General features: G+C 40.0%; 1 non-coding gene across 1 annotated transcript; it reads left to right on the top strand.

Annotated features, from left to right (window-relative positions):
• Positions 1-6,595: 6,595 nt before the first annotated feature.
• On the top strand, positions 6,596-6,667 carry TRNAC-ACA (transfer RNA cysteine (anticodon ACA)). Its single transcript has one exon. It is a non-coding gene; the product is annotated as a tRNA-Cys (tRNA).
• Positions 6,668-17,052: the final 10,385 nt, after the last annotated feature.

The raw sequence follows: 17,052 nt of genomic DNA on the forward strand, positions 1-17,052 counted from the left end.
AAAAATAATCAAATAGAAAGCAAGTCACAATTCCACATCTAGATGTATAACAAAAATAGTTGAAAGCCGAGACTTAAGCAGATATTTGCACACAAATTTTTACTGCATAGTTATTTAGAATATAGAAAAGGTAGATATAACCTAAATGCTCTTCAACAAGTGGATGGATAAGCAAATTATGGTACATACATACAATGGAATATTATTCAACCATAAAAGGAATTAAGTTCCACTATGTGCTACCACTTGAATGAATCTTGGCATTTTTACACTATGTGAAATAAGCCAGATACAAAAGGACAAGGATTATATGAGTGCATTTGTGTGAAATATCAAACATAGGTAAATTCATAGAGACAGAAGTAGATTAATGTTACCAGGCGCTGGGGAATGCAAAGAATGAGCGACTTATTGCTTAACTGTTACAGAATCCGTTTGGGCTGATGAAAAAGTTTTGGAAATAGATAGTGGTATTGGTTGTACAGGGGCTTCTCTGGTAGCTCAGCCGATAAAGAATTTGCTTGCAATGCAGGAGACCCTGGTTTGATTCCTGGGTCAGGAAGTTCCCCTGGAGAAGGGATAGGCAACCCACTCCAGTATTCTTGGGCTTCCCTGGTGGCTCGGATGGTAAAGAATCTGCCTGCACTGTGGGAGACCTGGGTTTGATCCTTGGGTTGGGAAGATCCCCTGGAGGAGGGCATGGCAACCCTCTTCAGTATTCTTACCTGGAGAATCCCCAGAGAGAGGGGAGCCTGGCTGGCTACAGTCCATGGGGTCACAAAGAGTTGGACGTGACTGAGCGACTTTCACTTTCACTTTCAATTAATGATCTAAAAAAACCCTGGGCAACTAGAAATAGAACACTTTTTCAGTCTAATTAAGGGAGTCTGAAGAACCTGCAAATAATATCATATTTAGTAGTGAAATACTGGATATCTTTCCTATAAGATTAGGAACAGGCAGGAGTACATGCTTTCACTGCTGTTACTCAACATTTTCCTGGAGATCATAGCTGTTGGAACAGGCAAGAAAAACCAATAACAGGTATATAGATTGGAAGGAAAGATGTAAAGCTTTTTATTCGTAGAAGATATGGTAGTATATGTAAAAAACCCCAATGAATCTGTGAAAAAACTGCTAGAACTAGTAAGTGAATTTAGCCAGATAGCATAAGTTCAATATGCAAAACTTTATTGGAGCTTTTAATACTAACAACAAACAATTGGAAAATCAAATTAAAACACGTACTATTTTATACCATAAAAATAAAATACCTTAAAGTAAATTTAGCAAAGTATATTGAATAGCTGCATGTAGAACATTACCATAAATTGCTGAGGAAAATTAAAACAGATCTAAACAAATAGGAATGCTCATATTAGGTTCATGGATTGAAGGCATCAATGCTATTAAAATTTCATATTTCCCTGACTTGTTCTATTGATTTAGCATAATATCCCTTGTGCTCAGTCATGTCCAACTACCACCCCATTGACTAGCCCACCAGGCTCCTCTGTCCATGGGATTTTCCAGGCAGGTTTACTGGAGTGGGTTGCCATATCCTACTCCAGAGAATCTTCCTGACCCAGGGATTGAACCTCTGTCTCCTGTGTTTTCCGCATTGGCAGGTGGATTCTTTACCACTGAGCCACCTGGGAAGCCACTGATTTAATATAGTCTCAGTCAAAATTCCTATAGCCTTTCTTTCATAGATATTGGCAAATTTATATGGAAATACAGAAGATCAAGAATATTTAATACAATTTTAAAAATAAGAATCAAGTTAGAAAACTTATGCTATCTAATTTCAAAGTGTCATAAAGTTACAGGAGTTAAGGTAATGAATTTTAGCATAAGTGTAGACATACAGATCAATGGAATAGAATAGTGAGTCCAGAAAAAAAATGTACACATTAATTGATTTTTGATAAGATTTCAAGGTAATTCAGAGAATCAAAAAGTAATATTCTAACAAAGTATGTTGAGATAACTGGATATCCACCTGGAAAAAATGACCCGGCATGTACTTCACACTCTACACAAAGATCATTTTGAAATGGATCACAGACCTAAATGCAAAAGCCAAAACTGTAAGACTTTAGAACAAAGTCTAAGGGACAATCTATGTAACTTTGGAGTAGACTATAGTTTTTTAGATAAAACAAATTTAAAATCTTTACAAAGGATAAACTAGACTTCATCAAAATTAAAACCTTTTGTTCTTTAAGATGAGAGGAAAAGGAAATGAGAGGTGTGCCACAGACTAAAAGAAATTATTCTCCTTACATATATATTAAAAAGTGCTTTCATCCTTTTTCTGAAATTTTTTTGGCATCCAGAATACATAAAGAATTCTCACAACGCAAAAACCAGAAAATAATCAACCCAATAATAAATGAGCAAAATATTTGAACAGATACTTCGCAAAAAAAGAAATACAAAGGGCCAATAAACGCATAAAAAGATGCTCAGCATTATTAGTTAGTAGAATAATGCAGACTGAAACAGTGATATACCACTAGTGACCCCCTAGAATGCTTAAAAAAATGAAAAAGTTTAATAATATCAAGTGTGGGCAAAGACGTGGAGCATCTGTAACTCATACCTTGCTGGAAGGAATATAAAATGGTACACATACTTTGGAAAACAGTGTTGTAGTTTAAGTTAAACATGCAGTTATATTATCCAGCAATTCCATGTGTGAACATTACCTGAGCTAAATGAAAATATATGTCAACACAAAGCCTTAATCATGAGCTCAAAGCAACTTTTTTTCATAATAGCAGCGAACTGGAAGTAACTCCAAGGTCCATCAAGAAGTGAATAAATACACAAACTGCAAGATAGCCGTAAGCAAAATACTGCTCAGTGATAAAAAGAAAGGAGCACAGCATGGAAGAATCTCAGAAATACTATATGCAGGAAAGAAGCCAAAGAAGAGGACATTCTGTGTGATTCTGTTTACTTGATATTCTAGAAAATGTAAAATGTATTCCCTGGTGATTCAGTGGTTAAGACAACACACTTCCAATGCAGGGGCCTGGGTTCCATCCATGGTCAGGGAACTAAGATCCTATATGCCCTGTGTTGCAGCCAAAACAGAAAAAAAGTAATCTACTGGGACAGAAAGCAAATAAGTGTCTCCCTAGGACTGGGAGTGAGATGGGGTTGACCGTAAAGAACCACAAGAATTTTGGATGAGGAACTGTTCTATATCTGGGTTATGGTAGTGGTTACAAATTGTGGTAGTTATAAATGGTCAAAACTTTTAATGGAGTACTTAAAATAAATGTAGTTTATCATGTAAATTATGCTTCAATAAACTTGATTAAAAAGATAGATAGCAAATAAATCAATGTCAGATCTCATCTTAGTTTAACATGGCTGTTCTGTACCACCGGTGGAGTATATTTCTGGAAACAGCTTCTAATTTGGGTGGTACAGACAGGAAGGTTTTGAAATTACTGGCAGAGCTGCTCTGTTCCAGAAGTTTCTCTGACTGCTCTTTTCATTGACATCTGTTCTTATTTCAGTGAGTGTAATAGCTCCCAAATTATCTGATGACATTAATTGGAATTTTATAGTAGTTCTCTCCAGCCTCTGATTTACCTCCATTTCCTCTGTGGCCATAAAGCTAAGTACAAAAAGTAGAGCACTAACTGGTGAAATTTTTGTTATCCCTTTTTTCCGCTCTCCTGCTATCTAAGACCTGGCTTTGAGATTAACGGTGAAGGATTCCCGTATTGTCTTAGATAATATCTTGACTTGGAATGTAATAATTGTTTCTAGAGTCAAATTATAAACCAAATATAAAGTTTTAGAAGAACTAGAGGACACTAGAAAGCTAGAAAAGCAATTGTCCTATCACTGCATTATTATCTTTCAGAATTAATGATGATTTTTACATGTTTATGGGCTTCTCTTGTAGCTCACTCAGTGAAGAATCTGCCCTGCAGTGCAGGAGACCTGGGTTTGATCCCTGGGTTGGGAAGATCCCCTGGAGAAGGAAATGGCAACCCACTCCAGTATCCTTGCCTGGAAAATCTCATGGACAGAGGAGCCTGGTGGGCTGCAGTCCATGGGGATGCAAAGAGTCGGGCACGACTGAGTGACTAACACTTACACTTACTTACATGTTTATATGAACTGCTCTGGTTCTGACTTTTTCTTTTATTCTCCGTCATTTCACAAATCATGTCTTTCTAAAAGGGGCTTCCTTGGTGGCTCAGACAGTAAAGAATCTACCTGCAAATCAGGATACCCGGATTTGATCCCTGGGTTGGGAAGATCCCCTGGAGAAGGAAATGACAACCCATTCCAGTATCCTTGCCTGGAGAATTCCATGGACGGAGGAGCCTAGAGGGCTACAGTCCAGAGGGTTACAAAGAGTTGGACATGACTTAAAGATCCTGCCAAAATTAATCATGAGATTATTTTCTTCCATTTAAGTTTACTTACATTCTGTTAAATAGGGGAACATTTTTAGTTTTCACATTTCATTTTAGTTCTGAGAATTATCAAGTCCCTGCTATTTGCAGTGTGCTGATCCTGGAACTCGGAGAAGGCAATGGCAACCCACTCCAGTACTCTTGCCTGGAAAATCCCGTGGACAGAGTAGCCTGGAAGGCTGCAGTCCATGGGGTCGCTGAGGGTCGGACATGACTGAGCGACTTCACTTTCACTTTTCATTTTCCTGCATTGGAGAAGGAAATGGCAACCCACTCCAGTGTTCTTGCCTGGAGAATCCCAGGGACGGGGGAGCCTGGTGGGCTGCCGTCTATGGGGTCGCACAGAGTCGGACACAACTGAAGTGACTTAGCAGCAGCAGTAGATCCTGGAACTGGGAAAATAAAAGTGATAACTGGACCTGTCCTCACAGTGAGAGAGACACATACGGAAGTAGTTTGATAAAATGCAGTTCCCTGTCATAGAAGTGCTTTTAAAGGCTGGGAGAACCAGTGGGAAGAACAATTGATTCTGCCTTTTGAGACAGTATTAGACAGAACAAGTTGCTGTCAAAGGTTGAATTATCTAGATGTGGAAGCAAAAGAAGAGCTGCTTAGAGGAAGGTGGTGTAAGAAAAGAATCAGGGTGTTTTTCCTCCCATTGTTGGGGAAAGTGGAATCAAGGAGTAAGTTATTCTGATGAACTTTCTGTGATCTTTCAAATTGCTGTCTAACTTTTCACGAATATTTCACAGACATTTCATCATGTTCAATCCTCCAAATTGACTACACCGAAGAATGGAGGCAAGAGGATTACATAGCCAGTGGGGTGGGCTTTCCGAACCTCTGAGATAAAGGCACGTGGACGTGTCACTGGTGTAACTGTCAGTCATCACGGACACATTCATGGGAAAAATGTAGGGTCTTGGATTTTGAACATCTAGACAGTAATTTAAAGCACTGTCAAAATCCTAATAAAAGCAAACATTTTATCTTATAGGGAAAGGGAAAAAAGTACACACAAGATAAATGTTAATAGACACAGTATAAGTAACATCCCTGGTATTAAGTTTACTCTTTTCTTCAATACTCAGTGGACCTCTGTACTCTTCCTTCTCAAAGAAGAAGAAGTTCATGGTCCTTTGTGAAGGATGATTTACATTCAGAATGCTAATGTATATTAGTATAAGGAGTGTATGCTAAAATACTCAGTATAAGGGTAGCACCAGACTGGGCCAGCCATTCCATACCTGACTATATACCTAAAAGGACAAGCCACATCCTAATGTAGTATCTTAGAACTACAACAGTTTATTATTTCTTAGCTTTGGTTTGCATTCAGGCTGGGCACACCTGCACTTTTCCTGTGCTTCCTTTGAACATATTTGGGGTAATTCATGTGACTGAATCCAGCTAGGAGCTCAACTCGAGGAGGAGGCCTTTTGTCTCAGGGCCACTTTCCAGCATCATTCAGTGTTTAGCTTGGACCTCGTTACATCACAGTGGCTGGTGCATCTTTCCATTCAACCTTTGTTTCATCCCTCCAGCCACTCCCTAAACTGTAAAGACACATTTTTCATGAGACATGCTCGTTTCTTAAGTCCTCTCTTGCCCCCCTGCCTACCTTCTGCTTTTTGAAGTCCCTCCCATCCTATAATGTCCGTCTCTACTACCACTTTAGTGATGAAACCCATATGACAATTTTCTTTTCCACTTGCTGTATCCATACCTTCTTTTTTTTTAAAAAATAATTTTATGCATATATTTTTGGCTCTGCTGGGTCTTTGCTGCTGCTTCTTTGGCTGTGGCGAGTGGGGGCTACTCTCTGGTTGCAACGCCTGGGCTTATCCTTCCAGTGGCTTCTCTTGTTGCAGAGCAGGGGCTCTCGGGTGCTTGGACTTCAGTGGTCGTGGTGTGTGGGCTTAGTAGTTGCAGATCCCAGGCTCGGTAGTTGTGGCACATGGGCTTAGCTGCTCGTGGCATGTGGGCTCTCCCCAGATCAGGGATTGAGCCCGTGTCCCTGGCATTGGCAGGTGGATTCTTTACCACGGAGCCGCCAGGGAAGCCCTCCGTACCTTCTGATGACGTCACACCAGCTGTTTCCAAGTTCTCACAGAATGCTGTCTGTTGTTCTTTCTTATGTTTTGACTTCCCTGGTGGCTCAGACGGTAAAGCATCTGCCTACAATGCAGGAGACCCAGGTTCGATCCCTGGGTCGGGAAGATTCCCAGGAGAAGGAAATGGCAACCCACTCCAGTATTCTTGCCTGGAAAATCCCATGGACGGAGGAGCCTGGTTGGCTACTGTCCATGGGGTTGCAAAGAGTCGGACAGGACTAAGCGACTTCAGTTCAGCTGTTCAGTTGATCTGAGAAAAGCTTGTCCTGCCCATGGGAACTTATTCCATGGACCTACCTTTGTAAGGTCCTGAGGACTCCTCTCTTCAGACCTGTGTCCTAGTTAGATGGCTCAACTCTCATAAGAGCATATTAACTCTCTCCATTTTGACTGACCGGTGAAACATATGAAATTGAGCACTGTAAAATAATCCGTACTCCAAGTTCTTGTCAGAAGCTTTAACCTAGAAATATCTGCTGCCCAGTACCTATCAAAAGCTCAGCTGTGAAAATTAATATATATGGAGAATTGCCTGAAGGATATGTAGTCCATCTGTTCTCTAGACACACTCAATTTTCTTCCTGGATTAACCAAACCAAGGGAGAGCTGTAGATTAGAATACTGTTGATTTTGTTCTCCAGAGAATTGCTTGTAGGCAATTGCCCTTGGCATTATGCCATTGGCTTTCATTTTGATGGACATTAGAAGAAAAATCTTTTTCAATTTTTGGCAATACATTGGTGAATCTACATGAAATAAGTGGCTTTCTAATAACAATATAAATTATCAAAATTGACTCAAGCAGAGTTCAGAAAATCCATATAGACTGGTGACCATGGACAGAGTTGGAAAAGGTTGCCAAAGACTTATTCCCCAAAAGTTCAGTTCAGTTCATCTACTCAGTCATGTCCGACTCTTTGCAACCCCATAGACTGCAGAACACCAGGCTTCCCTGTCCAACACCAACTCCTGGAGCTTGCTCAAACTCACGTCCATCAGTTGGTGATGCTAGCCAACCATCTCATCCTCTCTCATCCCCTTCTCCTCCTGCCTTCAATCTTTCCTAGCATCAGGGTCTTTTCCAATGAATCAGTTCTTCACATCAGGTGGACAAAATATTCCCCAAAAAGCTGAGGCCATTTTGTGTGTGTGTGTGGGGGAGGGTTGTATATCTACTGTGTTTATCTGCCTAAGAATTCTGTCTCTGCCTGTTATCTTTCTCTCTCTTCTTTTTCTTTTATTAATCAGTAACACTCCTTGCTTTAGGGGGATTGCACCTCCATCCCTCAGTTATATGATGTTCTGATAGTGAGATATTGGGGTACACTGATTGCTGGCCACAGAAGTAAACAAATCATGCTGGCCCACATTTGAGTATGAGCATGTGTGTGTACTCAGTTGCTTCAGTTCTGTCCCCCTCTTTGTGACCCCATGGACTTAGCCCACCAGGCTCCTCTGTCCATGGGATTCTCCAGGCAAGAATACTGGAGGGGGTTACCATGCCCTCCTCCAGGGGATGTTTCCGACTCAGGGACTGAACCCGTGTCTCCTGTATCTCCTGCATTGCAGGCGGGTTCTTTACTGCTGAACCACCGTAGAAGCCCATATTTGCGTATACTGCTGCTAAGTCACTTCAGTCGTGTCTGACTCTGTGCGACCCCATAGACAGCAGCCCACCAGGCTCCCCCGTCCCTGGGATTCTCCAGGCAAGAACACTGGAGTGGGTTGCCATTTCCTTCTCCAGTGCATGAAAGTGAAAAGTGAAACTGAAGTCGTTCAGTCGTGTCTAACTCTTGGCGACCCCATGGACTGCAGCCTACCAGGCTCCTCCATCCATGGGATTTTCCAGGCAAGAGTACTGGAGTGAGATATCCTTGTATAAAAGTATCCAAGGTGGGCACATGACCTAGATAGAGTTAATCAGAGGCTTTCCCATTTAGCTTTGTATTCACATCTGTGGAGAAAGTTCTCTTCTTCCTGGTTGCTAAATGGTGATGATGTAAGCCTATAACTGCCTGGGGTTGTAGCAACTCCCTCCCATATATATTAAGCCCATCCGCAGTGAAAGGTAAGAAAGAGGAGAGAAACGGATAAGGGGCAGGGCCAAGGTGACCCAGGACAGACAGAAACCCAGTCAGAATCTCTTTGACTGAGAGATGGAGCCTGGGAGAGACAGGCGTACATGCAGACATAGAACTCAGATGCAGACATGAAAATAAAAGAGAAAGAAAAGAGAAGGCTTCCAGCATTGAGCCCCTGGCGCTACTCCTGACCTTCCTATATATGAAGCAATACATTTCTTTCTTTCTCTCCCTGCCTTCTTTTTTCCTTTCTTTTCTTTGTAGTTTAATTGAGGAATCTTTCATTTGTTAGTGGAATACTTCTGATCAAAATGATTTTAGACTAAAAGGTGAACTTAAAAAATTAATTAAGGCACAGATCATCCTTTTGTTTCTTTTCTTCTTCAAAAGCTTAGGGAAAAAGAACTCACAATATTTGTCTGCCCATTTTTTAAGACTAGCATAACTCTGAGATATGAAAAATTTTAGCACAAAATAATGAATATACGTGAACACAGATGTACGTATCCTGAATGTGTCCTAGAAAGCATTTATCTCCACGTCCTCACAGGATGACTCTGGCCCTGCACCTTTCAGTGCGAGCTCATCCTTTTCCTGGGGTTTCTCCAGTCACATTGTACCTGTCAGGATCCTCAAGGTTTTGCTAACAAAAGACTCCAAATCCTTAGTGGTTCAAACCAATGAAAGTTTATTCTCGCTTACTCAACTCAGGGTCAGCTGGGGATTTCCTCACACAGGGATACAGGCTTTCAGAATGTCAATCATTTGGAAAATTATTTAGTGGGTAATCATATTCTTGGCTCTTCAAGCATTGTTCCAGAGATTATATATATATATGTAAATATATATATATATAATTTCTGCTCATATATCTTTGGCCAAGGCAAGTTAAATGTTGCCTCTAACTTTTAGAGGTCAAGAAGAATCCTACCTTCATCTTGGAAGTGGAAAGGACTGGAATATTTACTAATAGTCCTAATAATTACCAGAGAACTCCTTGCTGGTCACCGAGTATTGGGTTCATGCTCCTTTTCACATTCACAGTACAGTTGTCCCCTCTCCAAAGGACACTATGCAAAATTTCTATACTCTAAGAAAACCATACTTAAAAGTCTAGGATTACTGGATGATGTGTGATGGTCTGTTTATCAGCAGGGAGATGATGGTAATAAACAGTCTCTATCAAGCCTGGGTATGGCTTCTTTTGATCTGAAGGCTTATGAACTAAAATTTTATCTGCCCCTCACACACTCAATATGCACACAGATTAGGTAATGTGAAAAGAGCCCCTTTGCTGGAAGTGAGTATTAACCTTTGACCAAATCCTAACTTGGCTCCTTGAACATCTATTATTCATTGCTCCTAGATTCTACTTCTCAGAGATTCTTCCTTTTCCACTATTCTCTTTGGTCATATCTGAAGTAGGCATCAGAAACTATGTTCTTTATTGGGGAAGGCAGGTTTAATGGTCCACTTCTTCTTCAATAGAAGATGGGGACCCATGGTTGTCTTAAGTCTAGGATCAATGATTTTTAATCATTGACGTTATAATCGCTTTTAGTCCAGGTTGATAGAATTTTGCAGTACAAATCACTCAAAGACATTTGTGACTACTTTCCTATCTGATTTCAGTCAGTTCCATGTACCAATAGGGGCACCCACAATTCTCTTCTGGACATAATTTCCATTTTTCTGTATGTCTTTGTTTTCTCTACCTTGTACCAAATGATTTCTTACTGTATAAAGTCGATTTTCACCTATTCGTGTGCAAACAATATTTTCTTCACTGTCTACCTCCCAGTCCTTAACCCAGTGCCAAATATTTTAGTGTTGTTTTTTTAAACGCTCCACTAGAAGCTATCAGTTTCCATATCAGTTAGACTGGATTATGTTACAGTAATGATCTGCAATTTTTAGTGGTCCAAGTTGACAAAAACTCATTTCCTACTCTCACTGTGTCTATCACAGGTTGACTGTGGGTTCTGTTACATATAGTCCTTATTCAGGGACATGGGCTGTCAGAGAATCCATCATCTGAAACAAGAACATAAAACGGAAAAAGGGAATGTGGAAAACCATGGCAACAAGAGCTTTCTGTCTGGAAATGATCCATGCCAATTCCTCTCACATTTATTGGTCAGTGCAAGTCACAACTAATTTTAAGAGATTAAAAAATTAGCTTGTACCACATGTCTGGAAGAACAGAGGAGTGTAATATCTGTGAACCCATTTAATAAATAAGACACACACGTTACAAGTTTAATGACCTTTGTGGACTTTACCAAAAATTTGTGGGGGCCAGAGAAAGAATTATATCACATGATATTTAGAATCTTTCAGAAAACTCTCTATCTGAAATCTCTCTTTCTCATTCTTTTTTCATGGTGTCAGTAATGTCTTATTTTTCTCTCCTTCATTCCTCATGCCGTACTCAGCCTCACAGGCTCCATTCTACCCCTGCCATTTTTTTTCTGTTTTGGACATAAAATTCCATACTCCGTCATTATGGAGGGAAAATTCCATTATCCTTGTTATTTTCACATTCCCTCAAGGACCTATATCCTATCCTATGAGGCTTGTGAAGCATTTCATCTCAGCAAATATAGTGCTTTCTCTAAGATTCCTGGTGAGTGCAATTTTCTCCATCCTACTACATTAATAATATATTAGCAAGTCAAATCTAGCATTACCAAGTAGATGTTGTTCCAGAAATAAAAGGTGGTTTAATATCAGTATTTCTAGTATTTCAATATCTTATATTAATAGATTACAAGAGAATACCTATATGACCATCTGAATATGCTCTGTCCAATGTGGTAGAGCCTAGTCATGCATAGCTATTCCAATAGAAGTTTGAATAATAGAAGTTAAGTTATTAAAACTTCTGTTCCTTATTCCCACTGGACATATTTCAAGTGCTCAATAGTCACATATGGCTTGTGGCTATGGAATTAACACAGATAATGAGCATTTCCATCATTGTGGAAACTTCTGTTGGGCAGTGTTGATCTAAATAAAGAGTCATTTGACAAGCGTATTAGACATTTCTGATTTCAAATTTTTTGTAAATTAGAGTTTAAAGGAAACTTTCTTAAATTGACAAATAGTATATGCAAAAGTAGGAAGTCAAGAAACACCTGGAGTAATAGGCAAATTTGGCCTTGGAATATGGAATGAAGCAGGGCAAAGACTAATAGAGTTTTGCCAAGAGAACTCCCTGGTCATAACAAACACCCTCTTCCAACAACACAAGAGAAGACTCTACACATGGACATCACCAGATGGTCAACACCGAAATCAGATTGATTATATTCTTTGCAGCCAAAGATGGAGAAGCTCTATACAGTCAGCAAAAACAAGACCGGGAGCTGACTCTAGCTCAGATCATGAACTCCTTATTGCCAAAATCAGACTTAAATTGAAGAAAGTAGGGAAAACCACTAGACCGTTCAGGTATGACCTAAATCAAATCCCTTATGATTATACAGTGGAAGTGAGAAACAGATTTAAGGGACTAGATCTGATAGATAGAGTGCCTGATGAATTATGGATGGAAGTTTGTGATATTGTACAGGAGACAGGGATCAAGACCATCCCCATGGAAAAGAAATTCAAAAAAGCAAAATGGCTGTCTGGGGAGGCCTTACAAATAGCTGAGAAGAGAAGAGAGGCGAAAAGCAAAGGAAGAAAGGAAAGATATAAGCATCTGAATGCAGAGTTCCAAAGAATAGCAAGAAGAGATAAGAAAGCCTTCCTCAGCGATCAATACAAAGAAATAGAGGAAAATGACAGAATGGGCAAGACTAGAGATCTCTTCAAGAAAATTAGAGATACCAAGGGAACATTTCATGCAAAGATGGGCTTGATAAAGGACAGAAATGGTATGGACCTAACAGAAGCAGAAGCTATTAAGAAGAGGTGGCAAGAATACACGGAAGAACTGTACAAAAAAGATATTCACAACCAAGATAATCACGATGGTGTGATCACTCACCTAGAGCCAGACATCCTGGAATGTGAAGTCAAGTGGGTCTTAGAAAGCATCACTACGAACAAAACTAGTGGAAGTGATGGAATTCCAGTTGAGCTGTTTCAAATCCTGAAAGATGATGCTGTGAAAGTGCTGCACTCAATATGCCAGCAAATCTGGAAAACTCAGCAGTGGCCACAGGACAGGAAAAGGTCAGTTTTCATTCCAATTCCAAACAAAGGCAATGCCAAAGAATGCCCAAACTACCACTCAATTGCACTCATCTCACATGCTAGTAAAGTAATGCTCAAAATTCTCCAAGCCAGGCTTTAGAAATACGTGAACTGTGAACTTCCTGATGTTCAAGCTGGTTTTAGAAAAGGCAGAGGAACCAGAGATCAAATTGCCAACATCTGCTGGATCATGGAAAAGCAAGAGAGTTCCAGAAAAACATCTATTTCTGCTTTATTGACTATGCCAAAGCCTTTGACTGTGTGGATCACAATACACTGTGGAAAATTCTGAAAGAGATGGGAATACAGACCACCTGACCTGCCTCTTAAGAAACCTATATGCAGGTCAGGAAGCAACAGTTAGAACTGGACATGGAACAACAGACTGGTTCCAAATAGGAAAAGGAGTACGTCAAGGCGGTATATTGTCACCTTGCTTATTTAACTTCTATGCAGAGTACATCATGAGAAACTCTGGGCTGGAAGAAACACAAGCTGGAATCAAGATTGCTGGGAGAAATATCAATAACCTCAGATATGCAGATGACACCACCGTTATGGCAGGAAGTGAAGAGGAACTCAAAAGCCTCTTGATGAAAGTGAAAGAGGAGAGCGAAAAAGTTGGCTTAAAGCTCAACATTCAGAAAACGAAGATCATGGCATCTGGTCCCATCACTTCATGGGAAATAGATGGGAAACAGTGGAAACAGTGTCATACTTTATTTTTTTGGTCTCCAAAATCACTGCAAATGGTGACTGCAGCCATGAAATTAAAAGACACTTACTCCTTGGAAGAAAAGTTATGACCAACCTAGATAGTATATTCTAAAGCAGAGACATTACTTTGCCAACTAAGATCCGTCTAGTCAAGGCTATGGTTTTCCAGTAGTCATGTATGGATGTGAGAGTTGGACTGTGAAGAAAGCTGAGCACCAAAGAATTGATGCTTTTGAACTGTGGTGTTGGAGAAGACTCTTGAGAGTCCCTTGGACTGCAAGGAGATCCAACCAGTCCCTTGTGAAGGATATCAGCCCTGGGATTTCTTTGGAAGGAATGATGCTAAAGGTGAAACTCCAGTACTTTGGCCACCTCATGCCAAGAGTTGACTCATTGGAAAAGTCTCTGATGCTGGGAGGGATTGGGGGCAGGAGGAGAAGGGGACGACAGAGGATGAGATGGCTGGATGGCATCACTGACTCGATGGACATGAGTCTGAGTGAACTCTGGGAGTTGCTGATGGACAGGGAGGCCTGGCGTGCTGCAATTCATGGGGTCGCAAAGAGTCGGACATGACTGAGTGACAGAACTGAACTGATATATAAGAAGCCAATGGCAAATATCAGACTAAGTAGTATATTTCATTATGTTCAGGGAAAAGGATGATCGTCACTATAACAACTGTGTCTGTTAAGATTAGTTTTTTTTCTTTTTTTAAATGAGTTATTTTTCATTGCTGTATAATACTACATAAATTATAGGTGTACAAAATAGTGATTCACAATTTTTAAAGGCTTTACTCCTCATTTGCTGTATTCCCTGTTTTATGATATATTCTTGTAGTTTATTTTAAACTGAAAAGTTTGTGCCTGTTTCTTTTTTTATTAATTATTTTTTAATTGAAGGATAATTGCTTTATAGAATTTTGTTGCTTTCTGTCAAACCTCAACATGAATCAGCCATAGGTATACATATATCCCTTCCCTTTTGACTCTCCTTCCATTCTCCGTTCCCATTCCAACCTTCTAGGCTGATACAGAACCCTTGTTTGGGTTTCCTGAGACATTCAGCAAATTCTTGTTGGCTATCTGTTTTACATATGATAATGTAAGTTTCCATGTTACTCTCTCCATACATCTCACCCTCTCCTCCCCTCTCCTCGTGGCCATAAGTCTAATCTCTACATCTGTTTCTCTATTGCTGCCCTGTAAATAAATTCTTCAGTACCATTTTTCTAGATTCTATATGAATGCATTCAGTTCAGTTCAGTTCAGTTGCTCAGTCGTGTCCGACTCTTTGCGACCCCATGAATCGCAGCACGCCAGGCCTCCCTGTTCATCACCATCTCCTGGAGTTCACTCAGACTCATGTCCATCGAGTCCATGATGCCATCCAGCCATCTCATCCTCTGTCGTCCCCTTCTCCTCCTGGCCCCAATCCGTCCCAGCATCAGAGTCTTTTCCAGTGAGTCAACTCTTCGCATGAGGTGGCCAAAGTACTGGAGTTTCAGTTTCAGCATCAGTCCCTCCAAAGAAATCCCAGGGCTGATCTCCCTCAGAATGGACTGGTTGGATCTCCTTGCAGTCCAAGGGACTCTCAAGAGTCTTCTCCAACACCACAGTTCAAAAGCATCAGTTCTTTGGCACTCAGCTTTCTTCACAGAACATGATATTTATCTTTCTTTTTTGGTTTACTTCATGTATAATAGGTTCTAGGTTCATCCACCTCACTGGAACTGACTCAAATGTGTTCCATTTCATGGCTGAGTAATATTCCACTGTGTATATGCACCACCACTTCTTTATCCATTCATCTGTCGATGGGCATCTAGGTTGCTTCCATGTTCTAGCTATTGTAGATAGTGCTGCAGTGAACAGTGGGATGCATGTGTCTTTTTTGATTTTGATTTCCTCAGGGTATATGCCTAGGAGTGGGATATGGTGGTCTTAGTCCTAGTTTATTAAGGAATCTCCATACCGTCTTCCATAGTGGCTCTATCAGTTTACATTCCCACCAACAGTACAAGAGGGTTACCTTTCCTCCACACCCTCTCCAGCATTTATTGTTTGTAGACTTTTTGATAATGGCCATTCTGACCGGTGCGAGGTGGTATCTCACTGAAGTTTTGTTCTGCATTTCTCCAATAATGAGTGATGTTGAGCATCTTTTCACATGCTTGTTAGCCATTTATATGTCTTCTTTGGAGAAATGTCTGTTTAGGTCTTTCTCCCACTTTTTGATTGGGTTATTTGTTTTTCTGGTATTGAATTGTATGAGCTGCTTGTATATTTTGGAAATGAATACTTTGTCAGTTGTTTCATTTGCTATTATTTTCTCCCATTCTGAGGGTTGTCTTTTCACCTTGTTTATAGTTTCCTTTACTGTGCAAAAGGCTTTAAGTTTAATTAGGTCCCACTTGTTCACTTTTATTTATTGTTTTTATTTCCATTACTCTAGGAGGTGGGTCATAGAGGATCTTGCTGTGATGTGTGTCACTGAGTGTTCTGCCTATGTTTTCCTCTAAGAGTTTTATAGCTTCTGGTCTTACATTTAGGTCTTTAATCCATTTTGAGTTTATCTTTGTGCATGGTGTTAGGAAGTGTTCTAATTTCATTCTTTTACATGTAGCTGTCCTGTTTCTCCAGCACCATTTATTGAAGAGGCTGTCTTTGCCCCATTGTATATTCTTGCCTCCTCAGTCAAAAATAAGGTACCCATAGGTGCATGGGTTTATTTCTGGGCTTTCTATCTTGTTCCATTGGTCTATATTTCTATTTTGTCCCAGTACAATACTGTCTTGATGACTGTAGCTTTGTAGTATAATCTGAAGTCAGGAAGGTTGATTCCTCCAGCTCCATTTTTCTTTCTTAAGACTGCATTGGCTATTCAGGGTCTGCTGTGATTCCATATGAATTGTGAAATTTTTTGCTCTACTTCTGTGAAAAATGCCATTGGTAATTTGATAAGGATTGCATTGAATCTGTAGATTGCCCTTGGTAGTATAGTCATTTTCACAATATTGATTTTTTCCTACTCAGGCACATGGAATATCTCTCCATCTGTTTATGTCATCTTTGATTTCTTTCATCAGTGTCTTATAATTTTCTGTGTACAGTTCTTTTGTCTCCTTGGGTAAGTTTATTCCTAGGCATTTTATTCTTTTTGTTGTAATGGTGAATGGGATTGATTCCTTAATTTCTCTTTCTGATTTTTCATTGTTAGTTTATAGAAATGCAAGTGATTTCTGCGAATTGTCTTTTGTATCCTGCAACTTTGCTAAATTCACTGATTAGCTCTAGTAATTTTCTGATACTATCTTTGGGGTTTTCTTAGTACAGTATCATGTCATCTGCAAACAGTGAGAGTGTTCCTTCTTCTTCTCTGATCTGGGTTCCTTTTATTTCTTTTTCTTCTCTGATTGCTGTAGCTAGGACTTCCAAAACAATGTTGAATAATCGTGGTGAAAGTGGACACCCTTCTCTAGTTTCT

The sequence above is a fragment of the Ovis aries genome, chromosome 3, assembly GCF_016772045.2.
Source record: "Ovis aries strain OAR_USU_Benz2616 breed Rambouillet chromosome 3, ARS-UI_Ramb_v3.0, whole genome shotgun sequence".
In the NCBI taxonomy this organism is placed as follows: domain Eukaryota; kingdom Metazoa; phylum Chordata; class Mammalia; order Artiodactyla; family Bovidae; genus Ovis; species Ovis aries.